Below are 6151 nucleotides of genomic sequence, written 5' to 3' on the forward strand. Positions count from 1 at the left end.
TTGCATCCCTACAACTATACTATAAATATAATATAAACTGCTGATTCTGTACCTACTGCTTCTTGTAAATAATGGTAAAACGTATAATGAATCACTCTTGACATTCTTGTGAATAATTTGACCTGAGTGAATAATTTTATTATTATATTTGAAGTGACTTCATCGATAAACATCCCGTCACTATCCACGCGTCTGCAGAAATTCAATTAACATTACCTCCAGTCGCGTGCACCTTTATTTCCGTTCGGAGTCACTTAGCTACCTCCCTGGCCCCCCATCACGTTGGGTGGAGGGGTAAGACGGCAGTAATGAGGTCCGGTGACCATTTAGTTAGTACGTAATGGCTTACGTGAGCCTGAACTTACCCTAAGAGCTTTGCCTCGTAAGTCCCTTATTAATCGATAATTTTTCTCGATAAATGGTTCGGTTTCTTTTGAACTTACTGTAATTTCATTAAATCATTCTTTCAACACGTAAAGTTTTACGAAAAGAAAACTATATTTTTATAACAATACTAAAAATTTTCTGTTACTCAACATTATTTATTTCAGGTGAATCTTTTTATTTTGTTGCTAAGCCTGAGTCATTATATTTATTAAAAAAAAAAATATATTTTACCCAAAATCTTATAGTTTACACTAAGGCTTTATAAATTACACTACAGTAACAAACCTCTCTTAACAAAAACAATAGCAGTATTATGCATTATTTTTATTAATTAATAAATTACATTTTTGTTACAATTAAACTCTTGACTTTCTTGTTAATGGAAAATATACCAGATTAGTAAAAAGCTCTAGGTAGCTAACCTTAGTTATAAAAGCGTAATGTTTATGTATATTTACCTGTGGGAGGCTCCTTTGCACCGGATGCCAGCTAGATTATGGGTACTACAACAACGCCTATTTCTGCCGTGAAGCAGTAATGTGTAAGCATTACTGTGTTTCGTTCTGAAGGGCGCCGTAGCAAGTGAAATTAATGGGCAAATGAGACTTGACAACTCAAGGTGAAGAGCGCAGTTGTAGTGCCACTCAGAATTTTTGAGATTTTTCAAGAATCCTGAGCGGCACTGCATTGTAATGGGCAGGGCGTACCAATTACCAACAGCTGAAATTCCTGCTCGTCTCGTCTCTTATTTGTATTAAAAAATGTATACTTGTTAGTTTAAATCGTATGTTGTTTTGTCATTTGAAAAACAAATACGTAGCAAAACATAGGGAAACGTTGACGGAGACAGATGGGCGGGATGATAATAGCTCAGATACGAAACCTCTTGAAGGTAAAACTTATCTGATGGTAGAGTTCGAGAGGTAATTCGGCTTTGTTTCGTATCTTATGTGCGTCCGTAATGCGTATCTTTTATAGAAATAACTGTAGGTCGATTCTATAACTAGTTTCCTTTAAGTAAAACACACATCTTTTTCTTAATTTGCACACCTCGATTGCACGCCTCGAACGCGAAGCGGCGAGGTTGTGCTTTATAACGGACTTGTCAAGGTCACGCGATTTCCACTCTTTAAACTGCATATTTTTTTTTCTATTACTCTTAAACATTATAAAAAGCACATCAATATAAAGCTGAGACACTTATGAATAATCCTGATACTTTTTTTAAGTTGTCGAATACGTATTAATATAAAAAAAAAAATCATTAAAAAAATTTATTGTGGAAGTCCATTAGTCTGTGGTTCAAAAAAACGGCGTGGTACGGATATCTCGTGAACGACTTCACGAAACGACTTAATTTTTTCAGAATTACGCAGAGAAATTTCCTTTCGAAAATCACTGTAGGCCTTCTCGTTTTTCTTAAAAAAAACGCAGGTGATTCGATTTTATTTGGTTCGATGTTCGCCCGCCACGTACCCTTCATTTTTTTAGTCTTGAAGTTCATACTATATATATTATTCGAAACTAGTTAAGATCGGCAGCACATTTGTGATTCCTGTTTTGTTTTTATGAAAATAAGGGACGTGACGAGCAGGACGTTCAGCTGATGGTAATTGATACGCACTGCCCATTACAATGCAGTGTAGCTCAGGATTATTGAAAAACCCAAAAATTCTGAGCAGCACTACAACTGCGCTCGTCACCTTGAGCCATAAGTTGTCAAGTCTCATTTCCCGAGTAATTTCACTAGTATCTTTTCCTCTTGAACTTATAGGAGAATATATTGTAGTAATCAAACACAAACAGACCGAATTTATGCTCGTTTATCCTAACATTTTCACTAAATACTTACAAAAAAATACCCGTTATAAAACGAATATATAATACTAACAGGCCCATAAGACGTCATTCTGTTCATAATAAAAAAGCGGCCAAGTGCGTCTCGGACTCGCCCATGAAGGGTACCGTAGCAGGAAGTAACATAATATTACATTTTTTTTAATTTTTCAGTTAATTGAATGAAAGGTAAATTGTGGCTTAAGATTTATGACGTATTAAAAAAATTCTAATAAAATCTCGTTCAAACTAATTTTTTCATTCAATTCGGTGGAAGATTATTATGTTATTATAATGCTTATTATGTACATAATATATTTGTGCTAACTATTCAGCTTAGAAAAAAATTACATTAGAAACCTCAGTATAAATTTTGAAGACCTATCCATAGACACCACACATATGGGATTCATGAAAAAAAAAAGTTGAGTTTCAGTTCTAAGTATGGGGAACCCCCAAAATTTTTTGTTTCAATTTTATTTATGTGTGAAAACATTAATGCGGTTCACAGAATACATCCACTTACCAAGCTTAAACAGTACAGTTCTTATAGTTTCGGAAAAAAGTGGCTGTGACATATGGACGGACAGACAGACATAAATGAATCCATAAGGCTTCCGTTTTTTGCCCTTTGGCTACGGAACCTTAAAAGGAACTCTTGCTGATGAAATTTCTAAAAATCTGTTGTTAGCTGACCTCTTCTCGACGAAAGGAATATTCCTACCCATTTCAAGTCTCTACGCCTTATGGTTCCAGAGATATCGTGATGAGTCAATATTATGTAGGTGGAAATCTCATATATATATATTTACTAGCTGGACCAGCAAACGTTGTAGTAGATGCAACCGATTCTCTGACAATTATTGTTTTCGACTGCCATCTTGCAACCCTATAGCGGATTTGTGGATGAAACAGAATAATATTAAAATCGCGATACGAAAATAGTTGTATATCGTAGAAGGACGAAAATTTAAAGTTGTTTCTATTTTTTAATGCTTTAATCATAATAAAATACAATTAAAAAAAATGTCAAATAAATAAAAAAAAATTTTGGGGTGAACTTACCCTTAACATTTAGGGGGATGAAAAATAGATGTTGTTCGATTCTCAGACCTACCCAAAATGCACACAAAATTTCATGAGAATCGGTCAAGACATTTCGGAGGAGTTCAATTACGTACACCGTGACACGAGAATTTTATATTATTAGATATAATATAGATTTGTAACCAAATAGCTGTAGTACATTTATTCCTAACAATATTTTCATAAAGAGCAAACAAGAAATACGTAGAGAATCATTCAGGTGAATTGAGATCTATGAAAGAATTTTCAACACAATCCATCTCTCTCGGGGGTCGCTCGGGGAAACTCTTTGTATTGTTGATTTCACGGTCGCTGCCACTCGACGCCCCTCACTATCATATCGATATCGATAATTCTTCTTTATAAATATTATTTCGACTGAAAATGTCATGAAGTGATTATGGCGTATGCTTTTTAATATCTTAAGTATTATAACAACCACAAATACTAGATTAATTGGATAGATATACCACAGCAAAATACTGACTGATTTGTTTTGTTTCAATGTTGAGCAAAAACATACACGTCTTTTTTATTAAAAAGAACAAAAAAGAAGTTGAAGTCACCATAACCCATAGGGTGATTAATTACTGGAAACAGTGTAAAATGTCTGTTACCACTATATCCACATAACCCCGAGAATAGCGTTTTCATTAGTTTCGGGGTCAGGGGTCTACCTTTCTGGATCTCACTGCAATAGCTTGTATTTTATGTAAGAAATTAAATGTCTCTATTTGATGGAAGACGTGAACCACAAAGTTTAATCAACTGACGCTCTCCTATCTCGAGTACTTGTATTTTTACACAATTATATATGGGTTTACAACTCAATGTTAATATAATTACTTTATTAATATTAATGGAAAACAGTTGTACATCGTATTAGTAACATTTCCTTGAAGTATTTTCGGAATTTTTTAAAAATTTTCACTTCTAAGTTAAGCACCTAGCGTGTATTTCTAAACAATATATATATTAAATGAATTGCTGAAATCTTTCAAAATTCTATGTTCAATTGTTTAATAGATAATATCGATCCCAAAGTCTCAGTAGTAGCAAGTATCGATAAGGTTCAGCCTGTGCACATCACTAAACGCAGTGGGGAAGTGACAAATGCCATGTAGTCACTGGACGGGTCCCCGAGTAGCTTCACTCTAAACACACAATTTCATTCCCATTTGGAAAATTTATGGCTCGATTATCTTTTATAACCTCAAATACATAATACAGATAGCAATTGCGAACGAATTTATTTAGAATAATTTTAACTACGAACAAGTAGTTTAATATATGTTTTTTCTTAATAAATAACTATAAATAGTTTACAACTTCCAATAATACATAATATATTAATTAAAACAGAGTTTAACATAAAACTGAAAATATACATATTGTGAAGGGTTCCTTAGGTAATTATAAAACAAAAACTTTGCTGTAATGAAACGTGTTTATATAGTGTCTTTCAGGATATCCCACTACGGAAACTCTGCAGCTGATGGTAATTGATACACCCTGCCCATTTCATTGCAGCGCTGCTCAGGATTCGTGAATACCTAAATTCTGAGCGGCACTACTACTGCGCTCATCACCTTGAGACATAAGATGTTAAGTCTCATTTGCCCAGTAATTTCACTAGCTACTGTGCCCTTCAGAACGGAACACAGTAATGCTTACACATTACTGCTTCACAAAAACTACAACAAAAAAAGTGCGTTCACCTTCCTTAAAGGCCGGCTACGCTCCTGTGATTCCTCTGGTGTTGAAAGAGATTAAGGGCGGCGGTGATCACTTAACAACAGGTGACCCGTACGCTCGTTTGTCCTCCTATTCCATGAAAAAACTAAAAAACTCTGTTTTTCAACAGCAAGTGGCTTAATTTAGACGGCTGCAGTTACTTAGAGCTGTAAAAAAACTTGAGGGTACATTTAAATTAAATAGAATACATCCCCTTCGCATCGGATATGACGAGTAATGACTGATGAAAACTAACAACATAATTAAAGCAAAAAAATATACATTATTATAAGAGATTTATACGCTTTTTACAAAAAAATTATAATATATATATGAGTGTATGTATTTATGTCTGTTCAGCTAATACTCGAAACCGTTAGCCTAATTGAAATAAAACTTTGCACACATTTAAAGGGCAACATAACCCCTCAGACGGATATAGTTACGTTAATGCCAGTTTAGACAGGTGGCGCTGGTGACAGTGATTTTTGTCTTTATCTTCATCTTCATCATAAGGCAAGTCCAATAGTCACAAAACAATTTTTCAAGTCAAGTCATCACCTCAAAAAAGGTAGTGAAAAAACTTTCATCATTATTCGGAAAATGGAGTTTCTCATAGTCATCTTATATAAATAATAAAAAGGGATTTCATTCATAAACAGATTATAAAGTATGAAAATTCAGTTAATTCAATGTTTATCAGGACTAAGCCAATAAAAAATACTTTCATTTAAAAATCAAAAAGGGTATAATGGAATACCTTAATCTTCTCAAGATTTCGCTGCAGCGAGATGAGATTCTGTTATATTAATTAGAGAAATTAAAGCTACTTCACACAGATCTGTATGTATTACATTCCAGACTAATATTTTATTAATACTTTAGTAAAACTTTGTTAGTTATAATGCTTATTTGATAGATATTGCGCATAAAAATACAAAATAAAAGGCGCATACACAGGAATATATCTATCTACTTCAACACAAGCTTAAAACTCAAGCAGTCTACGCCAAGCAGTACATGACCAGTTATTAATTGTATTCAATTTGCTAGTAAAATTACGTATTACATTTGTATTGCAAACATCTCGGCCACAGCAAAAACTAAA

This window comes from Leptidea sinapis, chromosome 42 (assembly GCF_905404315.1).
Source record: "Leptidea sinapis chromosome 42, ilLepSina1.1, whole genome shotgun sequence".
Taxonomy (NCBI): Eukaryota; Metazoa; Arthropoda; class Insecta; order Lepidoptera; family Pieridae; genus Leptidea; species Leptidea sinapis.